At 42.9% G+C, this 12,727-nt stretch overlaps 1 pseudogene; it reads right to left on the bottom strand.

Moving 5' to 3' along the window:
- Positions 1–440: 440 nt before the first annotated feature.
- Positions 441–552, bottom strand: LOC148110470 (small nucleolar RNA U3; annotated as a pseudogene).
- Between the last annotated feature and the right edge of the window lie 12,175 nt (positions 553–12,727).

Genomic DNA, 12,727 nt, shown 5'->3' with positions numbered 1-12,727 from the left:
GAGAAAGAGTAGGTGTCTCGCGCCTGCGCAGCCCTGGTCCTCCTGAAGGATGACGTTAATTCCCGCCAAATTTTAAAGACCCAGTCTCTGCTAGACTGTGAAGAGAGGTACGAAAAGCAGAAGAGAAGTGGCCACAGAAGGGACCGAGGGGAGGAGGAAAAGAAGGGAGCCTTCAGAGGAAGGGAGGGAGGAGAGGGAGTGCTTTATAAATGCTCTTTCATTTACTCCTACCCTATGCCACAGGAAATCTCATTGTACAGAGTTTAGGTTATACGACTTGAGGTAGGTCACACGACCGGTACGTGGCCCAGCCAGGATTCTGATGTGGGTCGTCTGACTTTAGAAACCCTGCTTTTAACCACCACACTATCCATGGAATCGTATTTGACAAACGTACTGAATGTCTAATGGGTTTCAGGCTCTGTTCTAGAGAGTGGAAGTCCAGCAGTAAACTAAACAACCAAAATTCCTATCCTCATGGAGCTTTACATGCTAGGAGGGGGAGGCAGACGATAAACAAACTATAGAAATGATCCCTGAAAGTATAGTCTTGGCAGGCGATAAACAAATGAAAGAATCATCAGTTAGCGATAAGTCCTACGCAGATAATTAAAATAAGGTATTGTAAAGGAGACTGACTTGTTGGGTGTTTTAGATTGGTCGGGGTAACCATCTCTAATGATGTCTCTCAGTGATATTTAAGGTGAGTCCTCAATTACTAAAAAGAGTCAGCCATAAGAAGATCTGAGGAGGAGCAACCCAAACGGAGGGAAAAGCAAGTGCAAAGTCCCTAGAGCATGAAGAAAGTTGGTGGGTTTTTTTTTGTTTTTTAAAAGATTGTTTTTATTTATTTGACAGAGAGAGAGCACAAGCAGGCAGAGCAGCAGGCAGCGGGAGAGGGAGAAGCAGGCTCCCAGCTGAGCAGGGAGCTGGTGTAGGGCTGGATCCCAGGACTCTGGGATCATGACCTGAGCCAAAGGCAGATGCTCAACCGACCGAGCCACCCAGGCACCCCGAAACTTGGTGTTTTGAAGCAGCAAAAAAGAAAACCAGAGTGACTGGAGCATGGTGAGTGAGGGGAGAATGGTGGGGATTTGTACTGGCGTGGGAATTGATCGTGTAGAACTTTCCAGGCTTTTGTAAGGAGTTTGGGTTTTCTTCTAAGTGTGATGGGAAGCTGTATTAGTTAGAATTAGATCCTACTATGACAGAAAACCTCAAATAATTGGGACTTAAACAAAATTAAGTTTATTTCTCTCTCATGTAAAAATCTAGGTAGGTGTTTCAGGACTGGTGGATTTCTCCACTACATCAGGGACCCAGGTTTCTTCTATCTTGTTGCTCACAGGGCATTACCTCCATTGCCAAGTTCCAGCTTCAGCCATCATGCCTGTTAGAACAGCAGGAGGAGCCTGCTCTTTTAAAAGACAGGCCAGGAGACTGCACACAACCTCATTGGCTCTCTCTGGTCAGAACTCAGTTACATGACCACACCTAAGTGCAAGGAGGGACTCTGGAAAATGTGTTCTTTATTTTGGGCTTCTATGTGTTCACCTAAACTTCAGAGGTTCTGTTATTGAGGAAGAAGGAAAAAAAGGACTAGGGGTAAAACTACAGTCTTTGCCACAGAAGTCATTGGAAGAATTGTAGCAGGGGCAAGGCATGATCTGATTTTCAGTTCTGAAAAAAAAAATCATTCTGTCTACTATAGGGTAAATGGTTATAGGTGGGGAAGATTGGAACTAGGGCAAACAAGAAGTGAGTTCAGCAGTCCAGGTGGAAGGTGATGGTAGCATAGACCAGGGTGGTAGGAGTGGGTTGGAGAGAGATGAATTAATTCAGGGAATGTTTTGGAGGTAAAATCCATAGGTTTGTTAATGGATTACATGTGGTGGTGACAGAAACAGGAATCACTGGTAACCTTGCTAGAGAAGCATTGTCCAACAGAACTCTCTGTGATCGTGGAAGTGCTCTGTATCTGATTGTCCAATATGGTCGCTACCAGCTATCAAGCACTTGAAATGTGGCTAGTAAAACTGCAAACCTGAAATGTTAATTTAATTTAAATTAGATTAAATTAAGTGTTAATTAATTTAAATTTAAATAGCTACATGTGGTTAAGGGCTACCATATTGGACAAGGGCAGCTCTAGATTTTTGTTTTGAGCAACTGGGTGGCTTTTGGGGCCATTTATTGAAAAAAGGGAGACTGTAGCAGGAGCAGCTAAGTGGATGCTGATAGCCAGAAATCAGTAGTTTTGCCTTGAACGTGTCGATTTAAGATCCTTATGAGGCCTCCAAAGGGCTGATTGAGGAGGCAGGTGGATATATAACCTGGATTTGAGGGGGGCTAGAGCTGGACATGTCGGTTTAAGAGCCCTCAATAGCTAGGAGCTATTTAAAGCCGTGGGACTGGATGAGGTGCAGCACATAGACAGAACAGGGCCCGGAACTAAGCCCTGGGCACCCCCATGTGTACTTTGTTCCACCTCTCTAGTTATCACAGCCACAGACGTACTTCCGTGTCCCTAAAAAGAGGCAACATCAAGTCACATCCAGATAAGACGGACGTGACATCTCAGGCCACTTTAAACGTTCCTTCTAAGTTTCAGAGTTCACTGTTTCAATGTGCTGCCTGTTCCTCCTCTATTTCTCGGTAGCCACGGGTTAGTTCTTACTATTCTGGAACCTTGAACAAATTGGTAGATTTAGCTCCCACTAGATGTATACAATAGTCGGGGAGGAAAATTAGTACATTTATGTGAATTGTGATGGTTTTATGTTAATTTGTGCCACTGGGTGTGGTGATGCAAGGAGGCAGCCACCTCCCTCTCAGGCCGTATCAGGGAGTAACAACGCTACTTCCCCTTCATAATCGGGGTAGCAGGCTCCACAGGAACACCCTTTCCTGCCGCTGCCCTAGTGGGAGGAGGAGCCCCAAATGGCCAGGTGGAACCCTAATTGGGTTCCTCAATGACAACGCCTCACCTTGGACAGTTATGTCTACAGAGCATGAGTGGCTTGGGGGATGGGGAGCAAATATTTTATAGAGAAAAGTAATAGTGAGAGCAGCCACCCTCTACCCCCCACTCCAGCCCTTGGTTTCCGGACCTCTGTATTGACCGAGGGAGAGCTGACACTGCATTTGGTCACTGTTTGAGATCACATATCACTTTCTACAAGAAAGTGTCCCAGCCTCACAGGTGTGGTCTCCTGGACACTGCTAGATCTGTTTTCAGAATACCATTTCATTGTTCTGTAAGGCCAGCTGCTTCTGGTGGTTGGGAAATATGATAATGGCCCATGGCTTGCCAACTATCTCATTTCTCTCCCTGGGAAGTGAGTTTCTTGGTTGGAGACATTTTTATCTGGACCACCCTGTTGTTGTGCAAAGTCAGTAATTCCAAGAAGGGTAAAGTAGAGGCATAACCTGCAGGGAAAGCAATCCCAAATACAGAATAAGTGTTTCTTCCAGAGCGCATAATTCACCACACCCTCCGCGACACAAGGGACCTGGTAGAGTTGACCTGCCACGAGATTCCTGACAGGTCCCCAAGAAGCCTGGTGCTCTGTTAGGGCTTCAGGATTGTATCCAGCTTCCTACTGAATCAACTTACTATTTATAATACTTTATTTTTTTTTCAGTTGCTTTTCTTCGATTTTCTTGGTAGAGATCATGTTGTCTTCAAATAATGATAGTTTTAACTTCTCTTGATTGTTTTCATCCCCAGTTACTTTCTTCTGTCTAATTAAGTTGTTTGAACATCTAGAACTAGTTAGATAATAGTGGATATCTTTTCTCCTCCTCTAAGGAGAGAAATATCAGGAGAAACTCTGCAAGAAAGCTGTAGTTTCCCTGGCTGTGCCCGCCTACCTGGATTCTGGTGGTACTTCTCATGTGCTAATGGGAGTTTTAACTAGCATGAACTAGGGCAAGGCATAAGAGCCTTATAAGAGGGTCTTACCAAATATTACCTAGGTCCTTTGATGTACCATGGGAAAGGCTGGGAGCTGGCAGGTGGCTCATAAGCAGAATATGTGAGGTGAGGGATCCTTACTCCTGGCTGCAGGGTGAGGAGGGAGCACACATAGTTCAGCAGGCAGCGGAGAGGCAAGGCCCGTGGTGACACATACACCAGTTAATATCTTAAAATTCTTTACTTTAATGGGAGTGTATCTTTATTTCCCCATAAGTCTTGATGTGGACTTTTTGGCTAACATAAATGTATTTTGTTTTATATATATATTTTAAAGATTTTATTTATTTATTTGAAAGAGAGAGAGAGGCAGTGGGAGAGCATGAGCAGGTGGCGGGGGGGTAGGGGGAGGGAAGAGCAGAAGAGCCCGACCTGGCTTGATCCCAGGACTCTGGGATCATGACTTGAGCTGAAGGCAGACGCTTAACAGACTGAGCCACCCAGGTGCCCCGTATTTTATCATGTTAAAGGAGCATCCAGGGGCACCTGGCTGGCTCAGTTGGAAAAGCATAGGACTCTTGATCTCCGGATTGTAGGTTCCAGCTCCATGTTGGGTGTAGAGATGACTTAAAAAAAAAAAAATCTTAAAAAAATAAAGCATCCATCTTTTCCCATTTAATCTGGTAGTTTGACAGTGTTTTATTTTCTAACTTAATTTCTCATTGTTTCTATTAATTTATTTCTTCTGCCTCTCTTTGATTTATTTTTGTTATTCTTTGTCTAATTTCTTGAGCTGTATGCTTAGTTATTGTAATTTTTTATTAAGGACAAAAACATTTCACATGAGTACTGTTTTAGTTGTATCTCATAGATTCCAGTATGTTGTAGTTGTTATTGTTATGTTTAAAATATTCTGGGGGCACCTGGGTGGCTCAGTCGGTTAAGCATTAGCCTTCAGCTCAGGTCATGATCTTGGGGTCCTAGGATCAAGCCCTGCATCTGGCTCCCTGCTCAGCAGAGAGCCTGCTTCTCCCTCTTCCTCTGCTGCTCCCCCTGCTTGTGCTCTCTCTCTCTTTGTCAGGTAAGTTAATAAAACCTTTAGAAAAAAATAAAATATTCTGTATTTTTATTTTTATTTCTTCATTGGCTCAAGAGGTTCTTTTATTTTCTTTTATTTTTCTCTTTTTTAAAAAAAATATTTATTTATTTATGTAATCTCTACACCTAATGTGAGGCTCGGCTCGAACTCACGACCCCGAGATCAAGAGTCACGTGCTCCACTGACCAAGTAGCCAGGTGCTCCTCAAGAGTTTCTTTTAAAAAAGAACAATAGGGGGGCGCCTGGGTGGCACAGTGGTTAAGCGTCTGCCTTTGGCTCAGGGCATGATCCCGGCGTTATGGGATCGAGCCCCACATCAGGCTCCTCCGCTATGAGCCTGCTTCTTCCTCTCCCATTCCCCCCGCTTGTGTTCCCTCTCTCACTGGCTGTCTCTCTATGTCAAATTAATAAATAAAATCTTTGAAAATAAATAAATAAATAATAAAAAAGAACAATAAAAAATATTCAGGTGATAGTTTTAATATTACATTACATTACATAGTGATCAGAGAATGAAGCATATATTCGTTCTTTTTCTTTCTAGCTTATGAGACTTTCTTTGAAAACTTTTATATGGCCAGCTTCTGTGAATTTTCTCACTGGGTACCTGAAACTGGGGGTGATTAACAATATGAGATCTACCATATTAATTATGCCATTAAGGTCATCTAACTTCTTACTTGTGAGGTTTTTCATAGTGCAAAGTCCTTCTTTTGCTACCAGAGAGACGCTTCCCCATGCAGTGGCTTGCCTGTCCCATTGTCATTTACCCCACCTCTTCTGCTTCACAGAGTTAAACTAGGTCCAGGAAGCTTCTGTCCCTCCGCCTACTTGTTTCTCCCATCCCAGCCATCTGAGATTCAGTCTGAAGGGGCTTTTGTGCGTCCACGGTTTGCCCCTTCACCGTTGGAGAAATGGATCTCTGGCCGTCTTTGAGATCAGCAATGGCAGTGACTTGCCACCCTTAGTTCCACAGGCACCTTTGCGAGAACTCCGCTGCTTTTGGCAGTGTTTGCATCGGAATCGTGGGTGGAGGTTTTAGCTAGTTCAGTATTTTGCTGAAATTGGAATTTGTATTTCTGTTCCTTATTCTCCACATTGCTCTTGGATTGTTGCAAGAAGATAAAGGGGGAAATACTGCCTTTATGTTTCCATCTTCCAAATGGGACTTTCTGTGGGCTTTTAACATAATAACGCTGAGGTAGTCCCCTTCTGGGTGGTACCAGCATACCACACAGAATCATCTGTAAATTGGCCAGCATCATTTTACCCTTGCTTAATTAGTCATAGAGGGGCTCCCTCCCACGGTCTAACGTTGAGGGTGAGGAACAATGGGGCAAGTGAAAGCATACTTGACAGGGGAGGGGAGAAGGATATAAAGACATAAACAACATGCTCAAGTAACTTACTTAGGCCTTCAGAATCTGGAGGTGACATAATAAAAGAAAGCCCAATTCTGGGTTGCCCAATTTTGAGGCGAGATGGAGTTCAGGTCTCATGGTAACATTTCATCCCAGATAATTACACCAGACTTCAGAAGCAGCAGGCTAGGGGATGTTTCCTGAAAGGAGAATAAGTTATATGCTGAAACGTGGTCTTGCTTCAAAAGAACCCCAGGGGCCCCCCACTGTGACTCTGTTAGGCATGCTAATGGTTTGGTGGACACCTCCAGCACCACTGGGTTAGCAAGGCCACAAGGGCATCTTGTTCTGCAGCCTGGGCTAGTTTCAAAACTTCCTTTTTCTTCTTTTCCTCACTCAAATGGACATATTTTCAGGGCAACCAGTCAACGAGTCAACCCTCGTTGTGTAGGTTAACCCTCCTCAGTAGGGTTGTTCTATGCATGTTGGCCATGGACCCTTCCATGCCCACAGATTCTTCCAAGGAAATCAAACCAGTATTCCCATAGCCCACACTGAGTGGGTAGCCCACTGTAGCAGTAGAATAGTCTCTAGTCACAACTGTTTGGAGGGTAGGAAGGCCCATGATCCTAAGATGGGTAAATCATACCATGGGCTGTAGCCTTTAAAGTTGTCTGATGTGAAAAGACAAGCAAGGAGACTTCAGCTTTTGCCCATGATGTAATAACAGGGACTTCATTCACCATCCCATATTAATCATTCTAAAAATGGACAAAATATGGGCACCTGGCTGGCTCAGTAGGTGGAGCGCAAAACTCTTGATCTTGAGGTTGTGAGTTTGAGTCCCACGTTGGGTGTAGAGATTACTCAAAAATAAAATCTTAAAAAAAATAAAAATGGACAAAATATACAAAACAACACTGGGCAATGGGCAGGCACAGGACAGTGATCCCTGAGGAAATGGAAAAGAATGAGGTCAGTCCTACCATTGCCCCAGCTTGCTGCCTGGAGAGAATTCCCAGTCTACAGTACAAAGAGGGGAACCCACATAAAGCCCACCTGGAATTGAGAAGAGAGAGCTGAGGCCAAGAGAGCTTGAGTTTATGGGACAAAATATTGGAGGGAGAGGTGCAGAGACAGAGGAAGAGTTTTCCTAAATCTTCAGAGCATTCATCTCAAGTCTTAAGCTGAGCACTTATCTGAGTATTAAGTGTGTATGTGTGTGTGTATATATATACACGAAGAAACTACTCAAGGCCGGAAAATGAACTATCAGGAAGGAACAAGTGCAATGATTTCTGGAGATCACACGAGTCTGGGAATAGTTCACATTCCTAACAGCCAGAATGGAGAAATCTCATAATACACAAGATATTCCAAGTACTCCGAAGGATACTGCCGTAGTAGAAGAGCTAAAGTAGCCCTAGACTAAATGCTGCTTTGGTCCTCACTAACAAAATTTAAAAGTAAGACTTGAAAAAAAAGTCACAGGGGCACCTGAGTGGCTCAGTTGGTTAAGCAGCTGCCTTTGGCTCAGGTCATGATCTCCAGGTCCTGGGATCGAGCCCCATATCAGTCTCCCTGCTGAGCAGGGAGTCTGCTTCTCCCTACCCCTGCTTGTGCTTGCTCTCTCTCTCTCTCTCTCCCCCATCCCCCATAAATAAATAAATAAATAAATAAATAAATAAATAAATAAATAAATAAATAAATAAATAAAACCTTAAAAAAAAAAGTCGCAAACTATTTCCAAATAGCTTGGCTGCATCCTAAAAGACAGGTCAAAAATATTTAAAGGAACACAAAGAAATACGGCACCCAAATGTAAAATTCACAGTGTCTGGCATCCAAAAATAAATAAATAAATAAATAAAAATCAGAGATGCAAAGAAGCAGGAAAATATGACCCATGGTGTGGTGAAAAAATCTTGAAAATTGAAATATGAAAACCTCAGAAGAATGGTTGAGAGATAGAGTAAAGGAAATCTCCCAAAAAGTAGTTCAAAATGAGATAGAAAGAAAATATGAGGTAATTAAAGGAATAGTCCAAGAGATCCAATATATGGATAATAGAAGTTGTAGAAAGAGAAAAGAGAAAAAAATGGAGGGAAAATATGACTGAATAAATTTAAGAAAATTTACCAGAATGGAAGGGCATGAGTTTCTAGATATAAAGGACCTGGGACACCTGAGTGGATCAGTTGATTAAGCGTCTGACTCTTGATTTCAGCTCAGTTCATGATCTCAGGTTCTTGAGATCTGGTCCCCTGACAGCTCTGTGCTGGGTGTGGAGCCTGCTTAAGACTCTCTCTCTCCCTCTCCCTCTGCCCCTCCCCTCACCCTCCTGCGTGTGCACACACACATGCACTCTCTCTCTCAAAAAAAAAAAAAAATATATATATATAGAGAGAGAGAGAGAGAGAGAACCTATCAGAGTCCTGGTGCAATTGAGAAAAACTAAGAACCTCACCAAGGCACATCCTTGTGAACTTTATTTTTGTAAAGATTTTATTTACTTATTTCACAGAGAGAGAGAGAGAGCACAACCATGGGGAGCAGCAGAGGGAGAGGGAGAAGCAGGCTCTCCACTGAGGAAGGAGTTCAATGTGGGGCTTGATCCCAGGACTCTGAGATCGTGATGTGAGCCAAAAGCAGATGCTTAACCGACTGAGCCACCCAGGCGCCCCCATCCTTGTGAACTTTAGAATAGAGGAGATTAAAAAAAACAATTATGTAAGTTTCTAAAAGTACAAATGATCCAAATTATAATTTATAATAGAAATTCTGGAAGTTAGAAGGCAAAAGAGCAATGCATTAAAATTCTGTAGGAAAATGACTTCCAACCTGCAATTTCAAACACAGCCAACCTACAATTATGATTACTCTAGAAGAAAGATAGTCTCATTAAGTAAGTTTTAGATTCAAGTGACAGAAAACCTAAACAATAGTTACAATTTTTTTTTCTTCCTGTTTCACATAAAAATCCAGGTCACTAGAGTGGCTTTGTTCCATGCAACCTAGTTTCATTCCAGTCCTCACTCGGCCTTGCCCAGGGTGTGGCTCTCAGCCTCGTGGTCCAGGATGGTAGCATCCTCCAGAAGGAGAAAGGGATGATGAAGAAGGAACAAGGGGCATTTGTCAGCTATATCTTCAGGAAGTTTCTCAGAAGCTGCCAAATAACACTTCTGCTTACATCCCATTGATCAGAATTTGGTCACAGGGCCACCTAGCTAGGAGGGAAGCTGGAAAATGTTGAAATATATATTTTGGATGGTCTTGTGCCCAGCTAAAACCTCTATTACTATCGAAAAATAGAAGACAGACATGGGTGGAATAAGTAGCAATCCCTGCTACACAGTCTTGAACGTTTTCTGTGCACTCTTTCTCAGAAGCTACTGGGAGGGTATACTACCAAAGTGAAGGGTTTAAGCAAGAAGGAGGAAGACCTGGGATCCGTGAATGAAGGTATCCAACATCAGAAAGATAAAGGGAATCCTGAGACAGCAGCTAAGTGGAAGCCTAGACAGCAGCCAGTTCAGAGTGGAGAGGTCAGAAGGTTCTAGGAGTGTTTTCCTGAAGAAGATGAAACTGATAGAAGACCTAATGATTTCCCTTCATGGGGCAAGCACAGCAACATACCTCTACTTCTCTGACAGTCTACTCCATATGTTTGAAAATAGAAGACATTTATATGCATTGTTTCAATTAGGAATAAATACCTAGAAAACTATGCAAACAAAAAGACAAGGCAATTATTAACACCAAGGAAAACAAATGAAAACACAATAACATTATAACCTATGGCTCAATTGGGAATGGCATTTATATCGTTATAAAATATAACTCTAAATATCTTTCTAACTACATAACAAACTTATTTGGAGGATGGTTGCATGAGAAGTGTATGTGTGTGACTAGGAAATGAAAGAAAGCTAGATCCCACTGTGGACGGTGCTAAGTCAATAGATAATGGCTAAAACTGAAAAATATCAGGAATTCAAAATATAACTTAATTATTTGGAAACACGAAGGTAAATACCAAATACCAAAATAATCAGGGGTGCCTGGGTGGCTCAGTCGGTTAAGCAGCTGCCTTTGGCTGAGGTCATGATCCCAGGGTTTTGGGATCAAGCCCTGTATCGGGCTCCCTGCTCCATGGGCAGCCTGCTTCTCCCCCTCCACCGGTTGTGCTCTCTCTCGTGCACTCTCTCTCTCTCTCTCTCAAATAAATAAATAAAATCTTAAAAAAACAAAAACAAAAACAAATACCAACACTGAACTGAAAAGGTCCTTGCTTCAGAGGAGCTGCAAATAGAGAAGGATTGAAAGGGGTCTTCTATTTGCTTTTTCTAACAAGGCTTTAGAAGTATTTAACTCTTTAAATCATGTACATGTCAAACTGTATTGAAAATAAAACAAATTTAAAAAAGGAAAGGCAATTAGATTCTCTTTCTTGGGATTTTCAGGTGAGAAATGTGGAATCAGATGGAAGGAGACAAACACTAACAGGGGTGAAAGACAGCGGGTGAGCCACATAAATAATCTGGGATAGAAGAAAATCCATAAGGGCGCCTGGGTGGCTCAGTTGGTTGAGTCTAGTTGAGTGTCTGCCTTTGGCTTGGGTCATGATCTTCGGGTCCTGCTTCTCCTTCTCCCTCTGCCCCTACACCCCCCCCCCATGCTCTCTCTTGCTATCTCTCTGAAATAAATAAATAAAATCTTTAAAAACTTAAGAAACTTTAAATTAAAAAAAGAAAAATCCACAAATTCTTATTCCTAGAGTTTTCCTGGATCTAGAGCTTCCTTGAGTTTCAGTCTTCACAAAGTCTGACCCCACTATAGCCTCAGATCCAGGATAGTTGGTCTCTCTCATCTAGTTCCCTGAGCTTCATCAAATGAACCTGTTTCTTGGAGTAGAAAAAAAACCCTGTTAGAATAGAGGTATGTGCTGCTTCCAAAATTCCTTATTGGTTGAAAGGGTATAAAATGTAGCAACTTGCCCTTCATTTCTTCTTCTTCCCCTTCATTTTGAAGGAGATATTCCATTATACTTTATTCCAGTGGTTTCCTAAGAACTTCACTCATGTGGCAGGTCCTCATATTTCTTCAAGTTTTACCTCACACCGCCATTACCTTCATGTCTCAGCAGGACATCAGAGTGACTTGCTACTTCCTAATGCTCAAGGCCAATCAGCGTGGTATCACAGTGTAGCTGCTTCCGGTGACATTCATGGAGGAGTAAATTAGTGTGGTCAGCCCTCCCTGTTTCCCAGTGGTTTCCTGGGATTTAGAACTTTCAGACCATCATGAGCAAACCCAATACTTCGTCACCCTAGGGCAAGTGGACTAGGTCCCTGTGAGGATATGCTGCCACACCTGCCAGCTGCCAGATGGTGTGGGTAAACAGAAACAGAAAGAATATATTTTATCATATATCAACATAGCTAATTAAGCTTGAAGTAACCCTCCATTATTTTTGAAGTCCTGTCAATCTTCGCTACCAACCAATCTGGAAAACTGGATGATTTTCAAAGCAGCCTTCCTGCAAGGCTTCTGTCCTCCTCTTCAAGGAGCTGTGGGTCTATAACTCATTCAAGGGTTGGTTATGGCCGGAGGGCCTCTGACTGTGTAGTATGCTGGCTTGAGTTACATCTTTGTTCATTAAGCTAAAGAATTATTTTGCTGTACAAATCAAGCAGAACCCAGGCCTGCCCATCTGTTCTGTTCCTGCCAACACTTCAAGCAGAAGCCAAAACCTCAACTCAGTGTGTTAGGCCATTTCTTGCGCCGAAATTACCACACCTACTTGGCTTTTGCTTTTTTGTGGCCACAGCTAGGGGTGATATTCAAAATATTTAGCAGCTGGTTACCACATGGCCTCTAGTTAGTTAGAATAGATACTGACTTTAGCACCAAGTCAGATTCCAGGAGGCCAACAGCTGTGCTGGGTGTTAACCCTTTAGTTGCCAAATGAGAGGGAGGTCTGGTGGCCCCGAGGCAGGTTGACAGGGGTGAGGTGTCAGGGGACTCTAGGTAGCAATTCAGCAGCTGATAAGAAAACATTTCAGTATTTCAACAACGTGAGTGGCCATAGGCAGAACGTCAGCTTGGCCGTAGCGAAGTACAGAGACTGGATGATCCACCCAATTTTACTTTTAAGACCTCTCTCCCCTTGGGTCTAACCACCTGGTTTCCTCCTTTCCCAATGTTACCAGTAATTTCATTTTGATTAACAGCCTTTCTTCCTTGTTCCTGGCTGGGGCAACTATTCCCGTGAACTTCCCCTTGCTCTGCATTCCCCATCCCCATCCCCCAAAAGAGGTTTTGCTAATGAGTCTTTCAGCAGCGGTGAAT

Source organism: Ursus americanus, chromosome 2 (assembly GCF_024610735.1).
Source record: "Ursus americanus isolate L20-20 chromosome 2, mUrsAme1.1.p, whole genome shotgun sequence".
Classification (NCBI taxonomy): Eukaryota; Metazoa; Chordata; class Mammalia; order Carnivora; family Ursidae; genus Ursus; species Ursus americanus.
Note: the sequence above shows the minus strand (reverse complement) of the source record. Positions and strands in the feature narration are given on the sequence as shown.